Here is a 25,542-nt window from a genome sequence, read left to right on the forward strand (position 1 = left end):
CCTCACTTGAATCATGAAAGAAGGGACACAGGAATGAGAATATCCCTATATGCTGACTTTCCTTCAAGACTGCAATATTATATGCTCCAAAGAGAAATGCATGGGCACATTTCTGAAAGCTTCTGACCTTCTTTCCTTTGGCTTTTCTGCTGTGGTCATTGTCAGAAAAATGTCACTGAGCTTCGGGGACCAGCTAATGGGAAACTTATTTCTTCCTATCTTGATTTTGCTGCTTGGAAGACAGGCTTTGAGTTTTTATGGCTAAGAGATTTCAGAGTGAGTTGGGAGGTGTTTCCAAAGGTTACGCTTATGCACATCTCAGGAGGATCTCACTGTCTGCCACGGTAAACAGTGCCTCAAACAGGGCTGCCCTGAGGGCTCTAGACACGTCTTGACACTATAGGCAGGGCAGACAACCCCAGAAAATCGGCACCCCATCAGTGGGCCCTACCTTGGAATATATGATAACCTATCTCCCAAATGTATCAGTTAGAGTCATTTATAATTTTCCCACACATGGTTCTTCTGTCCCTTCTGTTTGAACCTATAATTAGCACTATACTTATTAAATATATGTCCCTGAGACTTCAATCTTCCAGCAGTTCATGTGCCAGTCTGAGCCCTGAATCTCAGCAGAGTTGTAATACCTACTCTCCAATTCATGCAGCTCAGCCAGGACAACTAACAAAAGGATGATGATGGACAATGCCCATCCCCAAAACAGAGAGTATCTACAATGGCAAGCAAGAGAGTTCCATCCATCTGCCCCATCTGATCTAAGCTCCCTCTCAAGTGGAGGCAGAGAGGACATCATGATCCCAAATCCTGAAAACTGAGGAATGAACAAACAGAAGGGGGGAATGCAATGGACTAAAGTAGACTTATTATTATTCTAGTAATGGAAGAACTTGTAACACTGATATAAAGAGAGTGGGGACCAAAGGCTAAGAAGGGAGGGAGAAGGAAGAACAGGCCCAACATGGGGCATTTGGGGACATTGGGATAGTTCTGCATGATATTGAAATGATGGATACAAGCCGTTATACAGTTTGTCAAAACCTATAAAACTAAGTGGTGCAAAATATGAACCATAATGTACACTATAGTCCATTCTTAATAGCAATGCTTCAATATGTGTTCATCAATTGTAACAAATATACTGCATTAAAGAAAGAGAAGTGCGGGAAGAGAAGAGGGTGAGGTATATGGGAATTCCCTGTATTTTCAGTGTAACATTTATGTAATCTAAAGCATCTTTAAAAATAAAGAAAAAAAAATACAGTGTTGTTATGCCTTTATGTTTAGATGTCTCCCACCAATGTGCACATTATTCATACATATGTCATATCTGGTGTCAGTGTGATAATCTTTTCAAGCACATATATCTAGGATGTCTGACAGTGCAAATAATTATCTTACTGTAACTGGGTTTTAAGACTGAGTGCTGGATTACAGAACTCTACCTGGAGTTCCCTTGGCTCATTTTGCAATTAATCCTATTTGCATTTTTAAAAAGATTTATTTATTTATTTATTTATTTCCCCTCTCCCCCCGGTTGTCTGTCCTCTGTGTCTATTTGCTGAGTCTTCTTCTTTGTCCACTTCTGTTGTTGTCAGCGGCATGGGAATCTGTGTTTCTTTTTGTTGCATCATCCTGTTGTGTCAGCTTTCCATATGTGCGGCACCATTCCTGGGGCAGGCTGCACTTTCTTTCGTGCTGGGCTCAAATGTGATTGGAATATTCTGTAATCAGAGTGGAATTTACAAAACCAGAATAAGCAGCTCTGAAATAAATTTTTAAAATATATAACTTTTACCATCTTTGCAGTAAGCACAATGGGCTGCTGTCATCAGCTATTTAGTAGGCTCAATGGAATCCAAAAATGATGCTAGGTTTACAAGGTCAATTCTATTTCTAAACCAAAGAAGAAAATGAGGTTGTAAAGAGAAGAACAAATTTCCCTGAAGCTCTGAGAGTAACTCTCAATTCTTGCTGTTCAGAATTGATGACTGAATCCCAACTGCCTTAAGGCAGAAAGAAATTGTAAAGTAAAGGAAGTTAGGTTCAAAGCCGGCCCTTGTTTCTGAGCTTGAGAGTTGCAGAAGTCAGGTTCCCTGGATGTTAATATATTGGACTTTCGTACCTGAGGATGCAGAAGGTCTCCCTGGAGAAAGAAGCTGGGCACTGGAGACTCCTCTGAAAGTTTCAGGAAGTTGTTCCTGGTAGCTGCTTCCTCCGAGAAGGTTTGAATCAGAGGGCAAAGGGGCTGTTTCCTTAAGCTTCAGAACTTGACCCAGTTCTGTGGTGCATCACAAAAAGTTTCAGGGTTTGGATCCCATTAAATAAAAAGTTTCACGTCCTATTCAGCACTCAAGAGATGGAACAATTGGCAAATACTTTATTTGTGTTGGGAAGCACTGAAAATAAAACCACAGAGGGCAGGAATGCGTTGGCCTTGTTAGGACAGCTCTTCCTCACCTCTCTGACTGCAGCCACCTCAACCAAGCTCAGCAAATCTGCAAGACCCCGCATGCAGTGTGGTCGACGCAGAGTCTTTCACGAGGTGCAGCGTCATTTGTAAGGTATGCAACATAATTCCACCATCTTTAACAAACCCTGATGGATAGGGAAATGGCAGGCCACTTGTGATGACCAGGAAAGAAATGTAGCATCCTCTTTTTTTTTGTTTTTTTGAGACCCTAGAGTAATCCTGGAGTCCAGTGAATGGGTTTTGGGGTGGTTGACTGTGAGATGCTGTAAAACCTATGAAAGCACTGGATAAGTCACCTTTCCCGTGTAAGAATTACTCTTCTATTAAAGTAACACACACATGAGAGGAAGAAGTAGCATAGCATTTTTTTTCTCAGATTTAAGGTCTACTTGTGGCTGAATAAAGAAAGTGGAGACTGCCTCACACCAGATGAAGACTGGGGACACATGCTGAGAAGGAGGCTCATCACGGAATCGAAAGACCAACTCGGCTGTGTTTGGATGCCTGTCGACTCTTAGATGCAGAAACGTCCTTAAGTTACTTAACCTCTCCCTGCCTCAGTTTCTCCAGCTGGACAATGAGGATGACCTACCTTATGAGATTCTTGTGAGGATTAAATGAGTTACTCTACCTAAAGTGCTTATTAGAGTTGTGGATGCAGAGTAAACATTTAATGCATGTGAGATACCGATGAGCGCTGATAACTGCTTTTGACTGTAAGTAAGCCGGGATCCTGGCTTTAAATATGCTGGGAAAAAAGTTCTGCATGTATTACACTGATGGATACCAGCCTCATACCTTTTGTCAAAAACTGTAAAATTACGAGGTGCAAAGTGTAAACTATAATGTAACTATAGACCCTGGTTAGTAGCAATGCTTCAGTATGTGTTCATCAGCTGCAACAAGTGTACCACACTAATGAAGGACCTTATTAGTGGGGGAAAGTGTGGGAGAGGAAGAAGGTGGGGTATATGGGAATTCTCTATATTTTCAATGTAACATTTATGTAATCTAAAGCTCTTTTTAAAATTAAAATAAAAAATTATAAAAAAAGGCCAGTCTCCTGACGGCTTTAGCATACCACAGTATCACTGAAGTCTCACGACTTGCACAGAAGTTACTTTAAGGTGCCTGTCCACATTTCTTTTTTTTAACCTACTACGAGAAATTTTACGTTCTCGTCACGTTGAAAAATACCTGTGCAGGTGGGTAGTAAGGGCAGCAGAAGTTTTAAGGTGGGCCCAGGATCCAGAGTTGCCATTTTTTTTTTTTTTTTTTTAATTTTTTTATTTTTTATTGACTTTGTAATAATATTACATTAAAAATATATATGTGAGGTCCCATTCAACCCCACCCCCCCACCCCCCCTCTCCCCCCCCCCCCCAACAACACTCGTTCCCATCATCATGACACATCCATTGGATTTGGTAAGTACATCTTTGGGCACCTCTGCACCTCATATACATTGGTTCACATCATGTCCCATACTCTCCTCTATTCCATCATGTAGGCCCTGTGAGGATTTACAATGTCCGGTGATTACCTCTGAAGCACCATCCAGGGCAGCTCCATGTCCCGAAGACGCCTCCACCTCTCATCTCTTCCTGCCTTTCCCCATACCCTTTGTCCATTATGTCCACTTTTCCCAATCCAATGCCACCTCTTCTATGTGGACACTGGATTGGTTGTGTCCATTGCACCTTTATGTCAAGAGGAGGCTCAGATTCCACCTGGATGCTGGATGCAATCCTCCCATTTTCAGTTGTAATCACTCTAGGCTCCATGGTGTGGTGGTTGTCCTTCACCTCCATCTTAGCTGAGTGTGGTAAGTCCAATAAATCAGATTGTAGGTGCTGGAGTCTGTTGAGGCTCAGGATCTGGCTATCACATTGTCAGTCCAGAGATTCAAATCCCCTAAATATATCTTAAACCCCGACATTAACTGCACCTCCAGCACATTAGCATGAAAGTCTTATGAAGGGAGATCCCATCTGAGTCCAGATTCATCACACATAAACTCCATTTCCAAAGAGGGGCCATCTGCCCTGGTAGTTAACCCCATCGGCCATGACCATAACTCCCATGGGTCTCTTTAGCCCTCAAAGGAACCAATATCTGGGGGTTGTATCTGCTTTATCTGTCTCTCTGACTCTGCTCAGTTGTGCATGAGGGCAAACCTTCTGCCAGCCTCCAGACTCTTTTTTAGAAACTCGTAGCCATATAAACTCATTTCTCCTTTCCATTTCCCCCTTACTTTAGGTCAAACAGCATTTTAAAGTCATGGTATTTTATGTAGACATGGATATTCTGCTGATCCGCATTGAACCTTCCGTATAAGGTCATTTTCCAGTTGCATCATCAGTTGGTAGTTGATAGTGGTCCCTCGTTGCCAGGGAGGCTCATCCCCGGGTGTCATGTCCCACGCTGGGGGGAAGGCATTGCATTTACATGCTGAGTTTGGCTTCGAGACTGGCCACATTTGAGTAACATGAAGGCTGACAGAAGGAAATTCCCAGGCACAAAGTTGCTCTAGGCCTTGTTATTATTTTGGGTTTATCAGCTCACAAGCATAGTCATTAGTATCAGGGGCTCACTGTTGAACCCTCACTCCCTCCCGGTCCCCACCACTGTACCTGGGAGACTGTCGCTGCTCCCCTAGGGACCACGACAGAGCACCACTGGCCGGGAACCCAGTACCCCCCCTACTGTGGTTTTTAATTGTTGCCACTATGAGTATATCCAAACATTACCATGCACCCTGGACATATGTTCTGTACAGCTCCCTGTCAGTCATATATCATCTGTCATTGGTATCCCATACCAGTATCCCTCCATTGCCATTGTTGAAACACAGAGTTGCCATTTTGAACAGAGGTCTGCCATGATTTTAAAAACTTCTTACCCAGAAATCTTTCTGCCTCATTAAGATTACCCTAGCTCATGCATTATTGGTCAATTTGTTCAGGAAAACTAGATGCCTTTGACTCGTGGGCATCAGATCTTAGCAATGTCCCGCTTTTTGTATGCTTTTCAATTCAAGACATCAGCTGTGCTTCAAAATGAGGTTTCTTTTTTTACTTATAAAATGAATACATGCTTATTATAGAAAACATAAAAATTTAGAAAAAGCATAAAATTTGATGAAAGAAATATTACAAAGGATTCCAGTCTTTATGTGTTCCCATTTCTAAACACAATTGTATATTCACAAAGCAGTATATTTTAATTTAAAAATCACATTTCTTTTTTTATGATTACAAGGAAGGACTATAGAGAAAATTAGGAAAAATCTATGAAAAATTACTCAGAAGCTCACTAACAATGGAAAATCCCCTTTTAATTGTTTTAAAATTTTGGGATTTGCTAGGCATTTTTAAATTTTAGAGTTCAGATAAATTTAAAAATGACTGTAAGGGCAGGAGAAAGCACAGATTGTTTATCAGGGGCAGTAGGAGGTGGCAGGTGCTAAGTCCTCTCAGGATCTGTACAAACAAGGTTTTTCAACACAGTAAAATATTTTTCAATTCGGTCTGTGCTCCTAGTCTCTGTTGAAATTGTTCCAGGTTTTTTCTAGAAAATAACGTTTAATTCTTAGCTTGGAGAATCCTTCCCAGTCTTTCATCTCTGCCACATTTCCCATCACTATATAATTTTTCTTCTCTGGTTTTTATTCTTATACAAGGGTTTATCAAGCTCGACTCCACTATCCCTGTCTTTATCGTCCCTTTTCCCACGTAAAGCAACACACTCGCCATTTCTGGGGATTAAAGCATAGGAACCTTTTGGGGCCCTTATCCATTATTCTGCGCATCACAAAGAGGAAACCTGGAAAATATCAATATAAGGGTATAACACCATCAAATTTTAAGGCTAAAAGTCTTCTAATCAGATTTATAATTGTTACAATTTTATCATAAAATCAAGCAGCTTGCTGGCAGGAAGCTCTCCTCCCTGAACTACGGCAGTGATTCTATAACCTTTAAACATGGGGTGCAGTTGCTTGCTTACTTGGTTGTTGGGTATTTAATAATTATATGATTGTAATAGGAGGCTGAATTTTTCAATATTTAGCCTATCAACTAGAATTTCAGTAATCTTATGATTAAGTAGAACAAATTGGAATAAAATCTGTTCAGATCCTCTTGGAGTTAGAAAAGCCATCCTTTTCCTTCTTTGTATCCTTCAGGTAAAAAAAGAATGGCAATTACAGGAGAAATATTTTAAAAACACCATACAGAATCTTGTTAAAGTCTTCAATAAACAGTGCTTTCTGGTAAGCATTCTCCTTAGCCAGAAGGAAGAGCTAGAGTGAGATTTTTAATACTATTTTGAATATATGATTGGTGGAATTTCATCCAGATTCTGAATATTGATTGACTATAAATTCTGGATTGCAAGGTAGGTATATTTTCCTCTTTAGAGCTTAAATGGCAAATACTGTGATTTTTAGAAGGGTTTATAGAAACCTGGTCAGCTACCTTTTTAAAGAAGTAATTAATTTTAATAATTTGTTAATCTTAATAATTAAAATTCAGTTTAACTCCATGCATCTAGAATCCCTACTATATGAAAGGTTGGCCAAGAGAATTAGATGCTAGCTCCTGGAGCAGCAAGTTTGACTTTCCCAGAAGGATCTTTTGTTGTATAAAATCAATGTTCACGGCTTATGAGTGACGACATTCTGAGGCAGTTTCTCTACTGAAAATTCCTCCATTCATGGTTTGCCACTGGCCAAGATGCTCCCATCCCAGAGGGTAATGCTGTAATTTGACCACATGAAGAGTTGGGTCCAGGAGACACTTAAACTGGAGACCTGCAGCACAGGAAATGTCTCAGTGGCTTGTGGGTGGCAGCAGGCACTTCCAGAGACCAGGGTTAGGCACTGCCCTTCCAGCCTGGGGGCAAATCCTTGTCAGGGTCATGGAGCAAATCACCAGCTCTGCATTAATTGTGAGGAAATTCAAATGAAGACTCCCACCTTATACAAATGAAAGAGTGGGAGATCTTTAAGGGAGCCAATTGCTAACCTCTAACTCTCCCACTAAAGTGTCTGGTTAATGAGGAAAGGAGGGAGGTTTAATTTATAATTTTTTTTTTTAATCCTATACATTGGGATATGGTAGTGATAGAAATGCCAATAATTCAAGATTTATCAATTCGATGTCTTTTGAGTGGCAACATGTACTGATACATAAAAGTAATAGATGGCATATAAATAATGATATATGCAGTATGTTGCATGAAAAATGAATACATAGTATAAGTGAAAAGAATGGCTAACAAAACAGCATATGCAGTGTCTTCTCATGTAAAATACATAAGTGTATAAATACTCACAAAAGAAATTTAGAAGTGCATTCCCCCAAACCATTAACAGTGGTGGTTTCTGGAAAGGGGAATTACAGGTGGTTTTCTTTTCTTCATGTGCTTTCTTGAAATCTGTGATTACATTTTTGAGTTGGATGGGAAAATAAAATGTCATAATATTCACTCTTTTAAAAAGTCCCCAAACAAATGGATAGGTAATGTAAGTTGGAAAAATCATCCTAGGGTTCATTTTGGAGCTTCTTATTCTTTGAGATTCAAATAGAAGAAATTTGTAAAAAAAAATAACTTGTTTTATAACTGATGCTGTTCTGAAAAGTAAGATTTGTTTTTAATAAAGATGAAGTATAAAGAATAAGAAACTGGAATTTTTCCATATATTTTAATATTTTTTTAGCAGACATTCAGATATGATCCTGTGTGTCTCTGGATAACACCTGAAACTGGCGAATTCAGCAGACCACTTGCAAATCTCCTTTTCTCACTTGGTTATCTACCGACCATATTAAAACAGTAGAGGACTTCCAGAATTTACTTCCTAATGATTCCATGAGAGAACGAATGGAATTATGCCACATTGGAACACTCAAGTGAATGCTCATTACCACTTTCCACATGAGACCCTGAAAAGTCCTCTGGAAATACTGAGTCCTAATTTTGAGTGCCTGCAGGGATATCATCCAGGGTTACCTGTAAGTGTCCAGGGCCGAGTTAGGAAAAACCTTTTCCTCAGCACAGACACCCAGGAGAGGAGAACAGCACTCCTATGTTACAAAGGCTTTGGCAATCTCCTGAGCAGAGCAAGACTCTTGGAGGATTTGATATTGCGGAGGTGGCAATGTATGGACATGTGGATGGACATAGTTTTTATTTTTTAAATTTAAAGACATAACTTCACAGTCACTTGGTGGAATGTATAAATTCAGATAGGCTGATGATCACAGGTTGACCCCTTAAAGTAACTCCAGTCTCATGAATGTTCCTAGGGAAATAGGATGGTAAGTTACCATTTCAGGCTACTTTCCACCAGTGGGTGCCTGGCTGGAATGGCATTTCATCATGGCATGAACCAGTTCCTTGACAAGACAATTTACATCATGCTTCTCATTAAGGAGCAAATTTTAAGATGCATTTCCCAACACAGCATTCCATAACAACCACATGAATTCAAAATATGAGTGCCTCAAGAATAGTAAAGACCACGTGATGCAGAGAATGAGAGCTAAGGCCATAGTTTTTAGGGTTCACTCTCATGAAGTGGGGGTGACTTATTGCCTCAGGATGTTCCTTCTTCCTGAAAATATTCCACATTCTGGAATGTGTTATATGTGGACATACATCTCCATAGACAGAACAGGTTTTGTAAGTCTGAAATGATCTTATAATATTTAAAAGTCCTAATTCACTTGTTCTGAAAACACCTGCAAGTTATTTCATTGTCATTTTATTAGATGCTTCTGCATTAATTTCTGTGACATGAATTAACCATTTCACTAGCCTTGGCTTCCCTTGGGGTATCATCAGATCAATCTAGATGACTCAAAGAGACACCAGTGAATGTCAAGATTATGCGCTGAACTTCTAAGGCAGCTCTGTAGCAACTGGTTACAAAATCCCCCATTATCAAACTGAGTCTCTCATTCAAGATAAGCTAGATTATGCTATGGTGGCAAAAGACACCAAACTCTCAGTGACCTGACACAAGACATGTTCCTTTCAGGTTTGGACAAGGTCTTCTCTGAGTCCAGGTATCTATATAGGGCGCCTGCCTTCCATGCCATGGCTCAGGTTTTCATGCCCATTGGTTGGATCTAGTGGCACCTCCATTTTAACATGTTTGCTCAATTACTACAGCAGGAGAAGAGAGAAATGGAGAGGTAGCGCCAGCAATTAAATGCTTCAGCCTGGAAGAAGCACATGCTACTTCTATTTACTCTTCATTGGCCAAAATATTCATGTGGGCATGACTCACTTTGCGAGTGGGGAGTTCACTACTCAGTGGACCAGGAAGTAGAGAATAGCCAACTGGGAGTCCATTTAGAAATCTCTCCCACTCTGAGGAATAGTCTGTTTCTCTGCATGCCATGTGTCTATGCCTTCAATCATTCAATATTCTTGTAAATCTCTCTTTGATGAGATTCTTTCTGTGACAAATATTTTTCCTTAGGAATACATAAACTTTAATTAAGGGTCTTCTGTTGTATAATTTAAAGTAAAATGAAAGGTTCTCCGCATATAAATTCCAGTAAACAGGCTCTCAGAAACATCAATTTCTTTAATATACCTCTCCAAACAGTCATTTTGTGCAATATTTGGAATACTTCCAATCATTATTTTATTCACTGTATTTTAGGTTTTGCAAGTTTCTTTGTAGGCGCTAACATTATTATTTTGCAACATAATAAAACATAAAATAGCCGATGCTCATTATTAATCTGAAATAAAGACAAATGTGAAAAGCACCCCTCATTCTACATCTCAGAAACAACCACAGTTACCATTGTGGGTTATTAATTTTTAAATAGAGTAAGACACAATTATGAGCCTCCAGTAGTATATTCCCACATAAGTGCACATGATGTTCACTGGAGCTCTGGAAACTGGCCTCCTTTTAGAATAACTGAAGAAGTATGTTAAAATAGATTCCTGGGCAGCTTGCCAGGTTCAATAAATTAGAATTTCCAAGTGTGAGACCCAAGAATTAAAGATTTTAACAAGCTCTCCAGGAGTATCTTATAAAGCCAACTCAGCCTAATTCTAAAAATGAGGCTTAGGAGCCATCAGTATACACCATGAGTTTTTATTCCTTTTCATTGATTCTTCTCTTTCTTTCACAAATGATATTCAGCCCAACAAAAAACCCTGTAGTCTCAACCAACATCGTATATCTCAAATCGGACAAGTTATCATCCATTACTATCTAGTATCCTGCACAAAGGAATCATAATCTCCTAACCAGTCTACAAAAACAGCTCCCAATGTTTTTACTGTTTTCAGTTCTACTTGTGATGGTATTGTTAAAATATAGATCAGGCAACATACCGTGTGTTGCCATTCACTGGTTTCCCATTGTGGTGACAGCAAAAGGCAAATGTGCCTCCTGGGCTTATTATGGCTACAGCACTTCAGTGTTTTTCAATCAGGGGGTGATTTTGTCCCCCAGGGGACAAATGGCCATGTCTGAAATAGAGGCTAAGAATGCTGCCAAAGCTCATTCGGTGCACAGGACAACCTCCCACAACAAAATTATCTGGCCTTAAATATCAATAGTGCTGAAGGTGAGAAATCTTGCTTTACACAAGCTGGCTCTTCTGCTGTGAATTTCCCGTCTTAGATCTTGCCACGCTTCCACACCAGGCGTCTCATAACTGCCCGGAGGACAGCCAGGCAGGAGAGCCCTACCATGCGCACCAGATTGTGCACAAGCATGGAGTTAGCTCTGAGCGTGCTGAGTCCCTGAGGTCAGCGGCTGCTTGTTCCCGCAGCATGCCTTGTCCTAACGTGACATGCATCTCCCCACATCAACAAAGATACAGGAGTTAAAAATGCTGTTTCACCTAAATTAAGGGGGAAATGGAAAGGACAAATGAGTTTTTATGGCTGTGAGTCTCTAAAAAAGAGTCTGGAGGTTGTCAGAAGTATTTCCCTTATGCACACCTGAGCAGAGTCTCAGAGACAGATAAAGTAGATACAACCCCAGGTATTGGTCCTTTTGAGGGCTAAAGAGACCCACAGGTTCTATGGTCATGGCAGATGGGGTTCACTGCCATGTCAGTTGGCCCTTCTTTGGAGCTGGTGTTTCTGCGTGATGGAGCTGGACTCAGATGGGATCTCTTTTCACAAGCCTTTCATGCTACTTTACTGGAATTGTAGTTGGTGCTGGGGCTTAAGATATATCTAGGGGATTTGAATCTCTGGACTGACAATATGATAGCCAGGCCCTGACCTCAACAGTCTTCAGCTCCTACACTCTGATTTATTGGACTTACTCCACTCAGCTAACATGGAGTTGAAGAATGTCAACCACCACACCATGGAGCCTAGAGTGCCTACAACTGAAAGCAGGAGGATTGCATCCAATATCCATGTGGAATCTAAGCCCCCTCTTGACATAGATGTGGAATGGACACAACCAAGCCAAGGTCCACAGGAAGGAGGAATACAGTAAGGATCAGAGTGGACTTAATGATATTCTATTCATGGACTATTGTGGTTAATAATCGAGAAAATGTGGCATTGATGTGGAAAAAGTGGCCATGGTAGCTGCTGGGTGCGGGGAAGGGGAGGAAGAGAAGAGATGTGGAGGCATTCTCGGGACTTGGAGTTGTCCTGGGTGGTGCCCCAGGAACAATTGCCGGATGTTGTATGTCCTCCCATGGCCCACTGGATGGAACGTGGGAAAGTGTAGGCTATGGTGTGGAACACGGGACATGGGGTGCAGCGATGCCCGGAGATGTACTCACCAGACACAATGGATGTGTCATGATGATGGGGGAGAGTGTTGCTGGGGGGGGGGAGTGGTGGGGTGGGGGTGGTGGGGGAGAATGGGGACCTCATTTTTTTTAATGTAATATCTTTTTTAAAAATGAATAAATTGAGTAGAATTTGAAAAAAAAACAAAAACAAAAAACAAAAAACAAAAACAAAGATACTTTACCAGTATGACTTTTAATGGCTGTTCACTTTTGCCTTAGGCAATGCTATTATTTATTTAGTTCTTCTCCCTCGTAAGGAGAGTTTGTTTTAGCCAAAAAAATTTTTCAAAGAAAAAAATGGTATTTTCAGTTTTCAACATAACTGGGAAGTAAAGACATCTTTTCTTTGTCTCCCAGGTTTGACAGGGCATTTTCAGAGGCTGGTCTTGTGAGATTTAGTAAACAAATCCATGTTCATTTTCTCCATAAATTTCCAACAGTTCATAATGTTTGAACATGAGATAAGGAATGACCCATGAGCTGCCTGTAGTAAAATTTCTAAACATTTCTGAGCTTACTTCCAAAGATGTACAAGAGGGTAATGGCATTTACTGGAGTGGGGAGTTGAGGCTAACTGTACCCAAAGGGCTCCAATGAGCATCCAAGCACAGCAGGCATTCAGTCGGTCGTGGGGCTCGAGGGTGCTGTGGTCTGGTGTGGGTGGAAGTCAGATCTCCAAGGGCTGAAAAACTGATGAGAATCAACACAGGGAACTCCTCCACCCTGCTAAGAATTTTTATAGTGAGAGAAGGAGGCAGATGGGGCTGTTCTTAGACAAAAGGGGAGGGAAAGGGGGAAAATGCTGTTTGTGTATCTGTTTTGTGGTTCTTTAAATTTTAAATTGGGTATATTTCAATTCAGCATTGGAGCATTCTAGTAATGAAGTCACTTAATTTAGAGGGAGATGCTGTGTCTACTTTGTAAAGACTTGAGGCTTTTTCCAACTGTCCTAAAAGGAAGACTGGCCTCAGGATCCAGGTTAGCCACAAGGACACATTTTTCTGACGGATTTCTGCTGTCTTTGTGACCAGAAGACAACATCAGGGAGTGTTTTTGAGGCCAAATTCTAAGAGGACCTTATATACATATCCCCTTTTTTTGCCTACCCATAGGACGATGACTCATCTAATACTCTGCAAAGTCAGATGGTTTATAAAAGGACAAAGTTAAAATCCTCTGTCAAATAAAGACTTACTTTTTAATCTTTTTTGCTTGCTGTAGCTTAGAACTCTGGGTGAGATACAGTGTCAAACTAGAAGAAAAATCATAAATGATGGTATGCCCTCTGGTGAAGCAATTAAACCTAGAAGCCTGTGTTGTTTTGAAGGTAAAAATTAGAGAAATCTAGAAGCTTCAAAGATGTCAAGTCTAAAAGTTTGGCAAAAACAAAAGTATAATTTACAGCTCTTTTGACTGCTAACAAAAATTTAAAACTGACAGATTTTCCAAAATTTCCCCAAAAGGATTGTAAAGTGTCTCGGGCATCTAATGCTGTCGTATCTATTGCCACTTACAATAAATTTGATAGTCTTGGGTTGGTGAATTAATGGAAGGAAAGTGAATAAATCAGAATAATGTAGGATTTTAGAGTCTTATATTGGGATACATATTTCATTTCTTTTTCAGTAGTTTTATTTTGCAACACTGTAGAATCCTAAGGAGACATGAAAAGAGAGAGCCTAGAAAACAAGTGAATTTCCATATTAACTTTGACATATCAACTGAAAGGACATAGCAAGGCCTGGGAACCTAACTGGCTGTTTTTCTGATCTGGCATTTTAGAATGTCCTTATTTTAAAGTATCTACATGCAGACTATTAGGGAATTGATACATGGACTCTTCTCTAGAGTGGAAAAAGCAACAGGACAGCTGGTCTACCTGATATAAGGAACTTGATTAATTTAGATCAAAACAAGTTTTATTTTGTTTGATAGTTTTATATGTTCAGAAAAAAAAGGTTGGTTAATTTGGGGGAAAAATCGTAATATAAAATAACCTTTGGCATAGTGACTTGAAAAGACACAATGAGAAAATTAGCTAATGGTCTTTTTCTAGGGACAAATGAAAGCAAGTGTTCATTTACAGAGCAGTCATAAAAAACTAAAGTAGGATACATCAATAATCTGTAAAGATGTGCTCTTGTTCATTTTTGTCTTTTCTCTGGTTAGGGGAAGAGCAGCTAACATTTTTCTAAATATCTGCTGTATTTTATGTATTATATTATGTACAGAAGTATGTTATGGATTGAACTGTGTCCCCACAAAAAGAAAAGCTCTTGAGAGGTGTCCTAACACCCATCCTATGAATGTGACTCTATTTGACAACAGAATCTTAGAAGATGCCATTAGGTAAGATGAGGCCAAACTGGATTAGGGTGGATCCTAATCCAACGACTTTCTTTCTTATAAGAAAAGGGAATTTGGACACAGTAGTAGAAAACATGCAGAGAGAAGACAGCCTGTGGCAGAGGCAGTAACTGAGTTACGCCATGGATTTCCGGCAGGCCATGGCCAGAACCCTAGACGCTCCAGAGGCAGCCTGGCCCTTCTGACACCTTGACTTCAGACTTCTCATCCCCTGGGCTGTGAGGCAAAGGCTTTCTGTTTTTTCAGCCTTACTCAGTTTGGAGTACTTTGCTATGGCAGCTCCAGCAAATGAAGACAAAGTGTCTCCTCTGCTTCTCACTGTCGTCCTGTCACACAGCCGTTCTCTTCTGGTTTTGTAGACAAAATACCTGCGATACCTTCCAGGCTGAAGAACAGGCCATCAGCTTGGGGCCTGTCTCTCTGTCTGGGAAGGGTTTTGCTTGTTGGAGGTAGCTCTTGAGAGGCTGTGCTACCTGCTCATGAAGCTGGGGCTGGCATTAGAGTGGAGGCCTTAAAATGCCATTTGTACAGTAGCTACTTTAGGCACGAGCTGGGGACATCTTGCAGGTGTTTATGTGATAATTAATAAACTGCGTTCATCATACTTTTTCTAAGAATACAGATTCCTGCACCTTATTTCCCAGAAAAATTTTAAAAAATTTTATTGTGGTAATATATATACAACACAAAATTTCCCATTTCAACTACTTGTACATATACAATTCAGTGATATCAATTTTTTTTTTTAAAGATTTATTTATTTATTTAATTCCCCCCCTCCCCTGGTTGTCTGTTCTTGGTGTCTATTTGCTGCGTCTTGTTTCTTTGTCCGCTTCTGTTGTCATCAGCGGCACGGGAAGTGTGGGCGGCGCCATTCCTGGGCAGGCTGCTCTTTCTTTTCACGCTGGGCGGCTTTCCTCACGGGCGCACTCCTTGCGCGTGGGGCTCCCCCACGCGGGGGACACCCTTGCGTGGCACGGCACTCCTTGCGCGCATCAGCGCTGCGCATGGCCAGCTCCACACGGGTCAAGGAGGCCCGGGGTTTGAACCGCAGACCTCCCATATGGTAGACGGACGCCCTAACCACTGGGCCAAAGTCCGTTTCCCAAGTGATATCAATTAAATTCACAATCACCACCATTCATCGTCAAAAGTTTTCATCACTTCAAACAGAAACATTGGACCCCTTGAGAAATTATACCCTGTTCCCCCTCCCCTCAGCCCCTGGTAACCTGTCATCTACTGTATTAGTCAGTCAAAGGGGGTGCTGATGCAAAGTACCAGAATCTGAATGCTTTTATAAAGGGTATTTAATTGAGGTAGAAGACTGTAAGCTTCACAAGGCCCTAAAGAAGACAACTCAAGATACCATAAGAGGTTCTTCCTCACGAAAATCTGTTGTGACGTGTTGAAGCCAGATGGCGGACGATATCTGCGAGGGCTCAGCCTTCCTCTTCCTCTTAAGGCTCCGTGGGCCCAGCTTCTTCTGCTCTCCGCTGTAGGCTGGAGGACTTGTTTCTTTCTGGGCTCAGCTGCTGTGTTTCTCTTTACAAGGTCAGCTGTAAACTGTCAAGAGAATGGCTCATCTCTTCCCCGGAATGCAGGAGCAAAGTCACAAGTTCTCCTCTTCTGGGTCTATGGAGCTCTCTCCAGTCCTCTGTGTGTCTCTTTTCCTGTCTTCTTGATTGAGTATCCATTTATATAGCCCACAAAGAGAAGGGGACTCAAATGCAGTCACTCTAATGCTGAGGTTGAATCAAAGCCCTAATTTTAACATAATCAAGTAAACATAAAACCTGTGAATTAAATACAGTCAGAGGGTATCAGGCCCAGAGGAACAGACCATTTTTCAAACATAATCTATATCTCTTTTTGAAATGCATAAATAATCTCTAACTGCCTCATCTACTTTCTGTCTTTATGAATTTGTATATTCTAGGTATTTCATGTAAGTGAAAATCATACAATATTTGTCCTTTGTGTCTGGTGCATTTTACTTAACATGAAGTTTTCAAGATTCATCTATGTTTTAGCATGCTCAGAACTTCCTTCCTTCCTTGGCTGAATAATATTCTATTGTATGGATATATCACATTTTATTTACCCACTCATCTGTTGACAGTCTTGGGTTGTTTCCTCCTTTTGGCAATTGTGAATAATGCTATTATGAGTACAGGCATGTAAGTATCTGTTTGAATACTTGTTTTCAATTCTTTTGGATAAGTACCTAGAAATGGAATGGCCAGACCATATGGTAGTTCTATACTTAACTTTCTGAGGAGATACCAACAAATTGTTTTCCACAGCAGTGGCACTGTGTTACGTCCTCACCAACAAATGTTCTTATTTCTCTGCATCCTCTTCAACTCTTCTTATTCTCCATTTCCTTAATATTAGTCATCTTAGTTGGTGTGAAATGGTATCTCATTGTGGTTTTAACTGATCTGTACTGTGGCCCAGGAATCTGTCTTTTTTGGAAGTTTACCTGGCAGTGTGGTTAATGAGCCACTGGTTATGGATATGCTTGCCACCTAGTAAAGTCTACAGGACTGACCTCAGGTGGGCAGGCTCTATACCTGGCATTGGGGCTCATGGTTGTCATAGTTTTCTTCTCCTGTGCCTTCTCTGTGTTGGCCATCTTCATCTTTGTGTTCTCTCCCTTTTGTCTAAGTTCATACATAAAGTAAAGAGAACAAGAAAACAAACAGGCATGCACCCATGACTAAAAATATTCCTGTGTCATTTATGTGCCATATATTCATTGGAAACAAGAGAAGTACTACACTGGCGATAACGCTGAAGTTTTCCTTCTATTGCTATTTCTGTGCTTTCTTAATCAGAGTTATTGCCTCAGCATTACCATATGACCATTTCAAATTTTAAAATGTTCATATGAATTGCTTAAAAATCACTTTCACTCCTCAAACACCATTTGATCAAGCCCTCACTTGCAAAGGAATAAAAGCAACCCCCAAAGCCTTTACTTAATACCTGCCAGTCCCACCAAGGAGTAGCTCAACAATAAATACACACACAATGCAAAGGAGATGGAGGCCAAACAGAGATACCCAAATGACCCAACATCCTGCCTGGAGGATCAGAGTGCCCCAGACACTGAACATACAAATAGTTCTGCAATCTTAGGTCTTTGAAAATTCATTTGGTAGACTACTGTTAGATATAAATATTCAAACACATACAGTCTCCAATTAGGTGCAGCAAAAATCAGAAAGTTTCAAGTACCTAAAAATATGCTTTTGAACAAATCGACACAAATTTGCATTACCTCCCATAGTCAGTATGAATTCACAGAAATTGCATTTTATGATACCCTGTGGTCACTGAAAATTGCCCACCATTAGCCTTACTTACCAATAAATCACTAGGCTGGCTGAATGTAATTTTGGAGACCTGTGGGTGGGCTATAGCAATGAAGGATGAGTGAAGTGCTAGCATTGTCGCAAGATGTCCTTTAGAGTAGATTTCTTCTCAGGACTCAAATGAGACCCCAGTCTTAGAATCTCAAGTGTTTTACTACTTTACTACTTAGATGACAGTGGTGAACCCAGCATTCTGAGATCAAGGAAGCATCTGGCAGCATCACTTCTACTCATTTCAAGAGATTTGTCATACATTTTACTTCATCAATGTACATCTCACGTTATCCCTACTTCACTGATGCAGATGGGACGAGAAGGACATTTTTATCCCTTCTGTGCCCAAGATAAATGTAAAGCCCAGAGAGGACTGATGCCACAGCCAAGAGTACAGCCAAGAGTAATGAACCTGAAGCAAAAACCTAAGTTTCCCTGACCCAGTGATTTTTCCTCCTGGATCATCCTGCTTCATAGGTACATCCTTCAGTAGTTCTGTATCTGAGAACATGGGGCAAGGCAGAGTTTACCACGATCCTTCTGGAATTTCTAGTAGGTTGTTATGGAGAATGTGAACACCGCTGCCTCACTCTTGGCAGAGCAACAGATTCAAAGGAAACATCTACTATGTGATATTTGCTTTTCTGCCTTTTAAGGATCCTCATGGGACAAACTCCTTCATTGGTTATCTTTGATTTGTCCCCATGGATGTCAACCTCAGAGGCATCAGAGGGAAGAAGTCTTGCTCAAAGCAAGGCAGATGTGGGAGGCTGTGCCAAGGCTGCATTTCCCTGGAGGCAGGCAGCTGATGGGCCCTGCCTTGACCTTCACTCAGCTAAGACCACGTCCACCGCTTTGTGGGACTCCCAGAGCGAGGCTTGACTCCCCCATGGCGTGCAATGGAGCAGACTCCAGTGCAGGTTCTCAGGACACGCCGAACCTTGCTGGCAGCACTAGACCTTGGTCGACCTCCGTGCAGAGGGCGTGGCCTCCATGCAAGGAGCACTGGGCTGCGCTGGCCACATAACGTGTGCGAGGGAGTGTGGTCCTATCTCTCCACGCCACCTTCACCCGAACCTCGGAGGAGGAAAACATTATTCCAGGAAAACTAGCTAAAGGATACAGAGCCAGGCACCCCAGTCAAGGAGGGTCAGCAGATAACTGGTCAGGGTCCTCATTCCCTCTAAACACACACCTTCACATGCATTTACACTCCCACCCACACTCATACACACATATGCATACCCATTCACGTTCACCTCCCACACGTGTGTGTACACATACTTACATTCATACACATTCACACAGACATATGCACACGCACACATGCACACATTTCCACTCGTACTCTCCCACCCACACAGGGTGGCTTCTCAAGGCGTGGCCGTGAGGCTGCTTGGTGCCCACCGTGGGGCCCGCCTGGCCTGTGAGTAGAGCTGGAGCCGTGCGCTGCTCCCTGGGAGACCCTCGCTATAATCCCTTTCTGATGTCAGGCCAAGAACAGCTGCAAATCCCCAGGGCTCATGCGGATCTGATTTTCCATTATTTATTTTAAATTTCTGCAGACATTATCCACTGCGAAGTGACGTCTCCGTTTCCTGCCGCTCCAGCAGACATTGCTTTTATGTGTGTATTTTGGCTCTAGTTCTAGTCTCCCTTGGTTTCTAGTCTCTAATGCCAGACTATAAACCCAGCCACTTGGTGGGACATAGCAAATTATTTCTCAAATAAACAAATCAATAAATGAATGAAATACTTAAAACCAGGCCTTGGTTGGAGACGAAAGTGGATTTTTATTACAGTATGTGTATCAGATCTTTATTTTTTGTAACTTTATGGAATTTAATGATTAGGAATATCAAGATCAAAATTATGTTACATAATTTATTTCACTTACCAGCTCTATTTTACTCACTATAATATTTTTTCATTTTTTATTATTTTTTTAAAGATACATAGATCACACAAAATGTTACATTAAAAAATATGAGGTTCCATATGCCCCACTCCCCACACCCCCCACTCCTCCCACAAGGATAACTTCTTTCATTAAGGTGCATTTGATGAATACATTTTGGAGCACTGCTTCACAGCACCGATTATGGTTTACATCAATGATGTAATTTCTTCCACAGAGAGGTGAGGATGGTCAACCACTGCACCAGGGAACCAAGAGTCTACAGCTGCAAGCAGGAGAATTCCTCCATTAGCCCTGTGGGATCTAAGACCGGTCTTGATTTAGAGGTGGAGTGGACATCGCCATCTCACGGTCCGCAGGATGGAAGAAGAATAAAACATGGATTAGGGTGAACTTACTGGTGTTCCACTATAACATTTTAAAGTATTTTGATTGCCTTGAAAGTTACTTGAGGGAAACAGACTTGGCCCAGTGGAGGGCGTCCGTCTACCATATGGGAGGTCCGTGGTTCAAACCCCGGGCCTCCTTGACCTGTGTGCAGCTGGCCCATGCGCAGTGCTGATGCGCACAAGGAGTGCCGTGCCACGCAGGGGTGTCCCCCCGTAGGGGAGCCCCACGTGCAAGGAGTGTGCCCCGTAAGGAGAGCCGCCCAGCACAAAAGGAAGTGCAGCCTACCCAGGAATGGTGCCGCCCACACGGAGAGCTGACACAGCAAGATGACGCAACAAAAAGAGACACAGATTCCCGTGCCGCTGACAACAACAGAAGCGGATAAAGAAACAAGATACAGCAAATAGACAAAGAGAACAGAAAACCGGGGTGGGGGTGGGGGAGAAATAAATAAATAAATAAATCTTAAAAAAAAAAAAGTAAGTTACTTGAGTACGACATGCTTATTTTTAGGAGTCTGACAACAACCCCTATCTCCCCACCAATTTTTTAAATTTAAATTACAGTTCAATCAAATGTTTACAAAGCTCTTTTTAACTTTTCTAGGAATGTGGCATTTAACACTTTGAAAAGCATAAAACAAAATATTTTCACAAATATTCACACCCTCCGCCTGCCATTCCCCCTTGCATCACCCCAGCACATGTGCACAGATGCACACCTTTATTTTTTTTATTTTTTTTATTCCAAGTATGCAAGTCTATTTCAGCATAAAAAAATCAATTAATGTAATCAACAGGCTGAAAAGAAAACATTTGACAAAATTCAAACACTAGTTTATGATGAAAAAAATTCTTAACAACCTATAAATAGAATGGAGCTTCCTCAAGTTGGTCAAGAATATGTACAAAAATCCTGTAGCTAACATCAACGTAACCATGAAAAAATAGATGCTTTTCTCCTGAGGTCAGGAACAAGACAAAGGATGTACCCTCTTTCCATACCTATTCAACTTTGTACTTGAAATCCTAGCTAATGTAGGAAGATAAGAAATTAAAGGTCTAAAGATTGAGAAGGAACAAATAAAAACTCTTTGCAGATGAAATGATTGTCTATATAGAAAAATCCCAAAGAACGGACAAAAGAAAAAAATCTCCTACAACTAATAAATGACTGTTGCAAGGTGACGGGCTATAAGGAAAATATTCAAGCATTAGTTGCTTTCCTAATATCAACGAGGGACGATTGAAATTTGAAATTAAAAGCAGAATACCATTAAATCAGCACATCCAAAAAGTCAATACAGCCATAAATCTGACAAAATATGTACAGGATCTAAAGAGGCAATACTAGGAAACTCTAAGAAATTTTAAAAAAAGGTCTAAATAAATGGAGAGATATTCTATGTTCATGGATAAGAGGACTTAGTATTATTAAGATGTCCATTCTTCCCAACTCAGTTTATAGATTCAATACATTCACATTCAAAATCCAAGCACGTCATTTGTGGATAGTGACAAAATCATTCCAAAATTTATCAAGAAAGGTAAAAGAACCCCCTCTTTTGAAAACCTTTAACACCCTTCCATTCTGGGTAAGTTTAGGACTAAAAATTTAGAGTACACTGAAATTTCAGGCCTACCCCTTTCGATCCCCCTGGGCGATAACGCTGGGGTGTGCTGGGTTTAGCGTGGAGGCACCTGGCCACCGTTGCGCGGTGTCCACTCCCGCCGACTGGCTCTGCGCGGTCCCGTTCCCAGGCTCCCACTCGTGGGCAGCACAGCCCCGCTCCACTCAAGTCCCTCTCCAGCCTGCCCCTCCCTCCCAAGTCCAGACCCACCTTCCCATGGACCTTCTGTCTGATGACAACTCGCTCATCAAGGGAAAGCAGACTGTTGCAGCTGAATTCTGCCGCTTCCTCCAAAACTGCAGCTCCTCCTATTTTCTCAAATGAGAAATAGCCATACTTTGCCCCGGGATCCCAGATACTGCTTTCCTCTTGTTTCTTGGAATGCCTCTTTCCTGTTGCTAAGAGCTAGCTTTGGCAGAGAGTGTTTAGTTATTCTATTAACATACCCGATACATAGCACCTGCTCTGCATATAGTAAGTGCTCAAGAAATAGTTTGTTTAATGAGATTGTTCATTTATTCATAAATACTTGAAAAAAAGTGAGTGCTGGCACACAATTCAGAAGAAGGTAACAATGACAGTGAAGAAATCATGTTCTCTAGAATATTTTTTCTCTATTTTTTAAAAAATGTTACATTAAAAAAATATAAGAGGTTGCCATAAATCCCCCACCCCCCTCACCCCACTCCTCCCACATCGACCACCTCTTTCATCATCGTGGCACATTCATTGCATTTGGTGAATACATTTTGGAGCACTGCTGCACCGCATGGATAATGGTTTACATTGTAGTTTACACTCTCCACCAGTTCACCCAGTGGGCCATGGCAGGACATACAATGACCAGCATCTGTCCCTGCAGTGCCACCCAGGACAACTCCAAGTCCTGAAAACTCCCCCACATCACATCTCTTCTTCCCTCTCCCTACCCTCAGCAGCTACCGTGGCCACTTTCTCTACATCAATGCTACAGTTTCTTCCATTACTAATCACAATAGTTCCACAGTAGAATATCAGTAAGTCCACTCTAGTCCATACTCTATTCCTCCATCCTGTGGATCCTGGGATGGTTATGTCCTCTCCACCTCTATATCGAGAGGGGGTCTAGCAATATTTATTCTAAGTGAGTCAAGGAAGGAAAGCAGTGATTTACATAAGCAGTTCCTTTTAAAAGTGTAATATTGATTTTCACAAAATATCCCTATGGGTTGTCATGGGGTCCGGAGTGAGGTTTTCTGTATTTACTAGCCAAAATTCTTAACCATTGAAAAGTTAAAGATGTTATAAAATGTTATATTATTTTGTTTTGTAGAGTCAGCCTTCTGGAAAAAATAAAATATTACTACTCACATAGCCCATACACAGTAAGTCCTCTTGTGCTTTGAGACTGATGAGCACCCATTCATTGTTACCAGGTGCCAATATGATCATTTGGAATGGAACTGGTCATAAAAACAACCACCACCCTGCACTGTGTCTGCAAGCAGTCCATCTTCAGAACCTCTCCCAGGTGATCTGAATTTTTGTTTGGGTTAGGAAATGCAGTCTGAGGGAAATGTCACCATCTGCTTGCCTTGCTCAAATTTTGCCCAGAATCAATTTCTAGAGAATCAATTTCTAGAGAAACTTTACAAGATTTACAGAGTAACTTCAGGTAGATAGAGACCACCTGCAACACGTATATTAATTTTGGGAGCTGCATCATTCAGAAGTAAAAAGAAAAGATTTCCAGGGAAGCATGGCACAGGATAAAATTCCTTTATATTTAGCTAGAAGCCTGTGTTAATAATAATATAAGCACAAAAGGGACAAGATGAGAGTTTTGCCCCCTCCTGTTCTCAGCATCAGTTCACCTTGCAGTGATGCTTTTCTAATGTTCTCTGTGGAATAAGATGCAAGAACGTGACGCATGCACAAGTGCTGTTTTACTTAAATTTTCCACTACCGAAGAATGTTCCAGCTGCTTATCTGGGGCAATTCTTTTGCCTCTTAGGGATGAGGAAATTGAATTTCAGAAAGAAACTCCTCAGTCTAAGGCTAGTGAGGGGTCAGAAGCCGGCCTGACTCCACGCCGCTCGCTCTTCCCGAGACCCTCCGCTCCACCCCTCCCAAGACTGTGCCTTAGTCTCTGGGTAACTGACTCGGCCCCACCTCGAGGTTTTAGCTTAAACCCAGCGCAGCGATCCTCAGCGGTCTCTAGCCCACTGGCCCTCTGGCCTGAGCCTTCTCAGGGTCTCTTTCCTGCTCACACGGTTCCCTGGTGCCTGAGCAGTCTGGACACTTGGTCCCCTGTCCACACCCACAGAAGGCAAGTCCTAGTTCTGATCCACCATTTCTTTGTGCAGGGATATGTATATTGACCCCTGGTTGTCCAGAGGTTCTCCAGTCTATGTAGAATATTAGCTTCTGTTAGAAACCTCTGGTAAGACAAACCTGGAACAGTTAGCTATGCAATTATAAATCTTGGCTTTTGATATGCTTTGGGAAGACTTTCTTCCCTTTGAGTCGTAATATGAGACGGTATCATCTGTAGAATCTAGCAGTTATTAGTATGGGTTCCACGTGATAGTGAAGTCAAGAGGGCCTTTTGCAGGAGACCAGTTTCTATAAATGTTGCCAGGAAGGCAAAGCTTTTGTTCTGGAAGTGTGCAGCCTCGTACTTGAGGGCAGGAAGCAGGTCTCTAGCTGTGTCTGTTCCAGAGATGAGACACCCGCCACTCCCCCCAGTTCACAGAACCCACGCTTTCTTGCCTTGCTCACTGCCACCCAGCCCGGTTAACCAATTTTGTTAAGTGTGTCTGTCCCTAGTACTTCCCGGACTTCTGGGTTGTGGACTTTGAGCCAAAATATGTTCAGCTCTTTTTGCTCTGTGGCCCTCTGCTTCATTTGGGGTGGGGGTGGCCATGGGAACTACACGCTCTCCCCCAGCATTCCTGCACTGTTTTAGTAAAACAACAAAATGATGTTTTGTGGATAAACGATGTGGGACAAGCCAAGGGGAATGCAGTCAGGGATGCAGAACACAAGCAAGTTAGGGAGGCAAGAATTCCCTGGAGGCATTCTTGACCTTTGGAGGCACGGTTCCTGGAGATGGGGCCTTAGTGTGAGGTCACCAAGCAGCAGGCAACACAGCTGGATTTCTCCAGGCCACAGACTGATGATTTGGGTACCCAGAGACACACAGTTATGAGCACAAGCTGACCCCTTCCCGAAAGAAGGGCTGCTGGTCACTCCTGTCGAGAACCTCCCACTACCCTGCTCACCCACGGCACTGGGCGATGCCATGCTCATTTCCTTAGGGGTGGCAATGTCCTGTCTTCAAGAAGCTCCCTGTCTGCCTTCACCCTGCACCACATCTCCCCCTTCCCTATCCTGCATAAATTTCTCATGCTACACTTCCTGTATATTCTCTAGAGGTGTCTCTCAGATTTGGCATATCCTTGCACCTCAACTGAAAACTCCATTGTGCCAAGAAGTACACAGAATAGGCTCCTCGCATCCCCTAGAGTATGTGCCACATTCCTGGTGTCTTCACCACACACAGCTAATGGCAGGGGGCCTTCCTCTTCCAG

Source organism: Dasypus novemcinctus, chromosome 2 (genome assembly GCF_030445035.2).
Source record: "Dasypus novemcinctus isolate mDasNov1 chromosome 2, mDasNov1.1.hap2, whole genome shotgun sequence".
In the NCBI taxonomy this organism is placed as follows: Eukaryota; Metazoa; Chordata; class Mammalia; order Cingulata; family Dasypodidae; genus Dasypus; species Dasypus novemcinctus.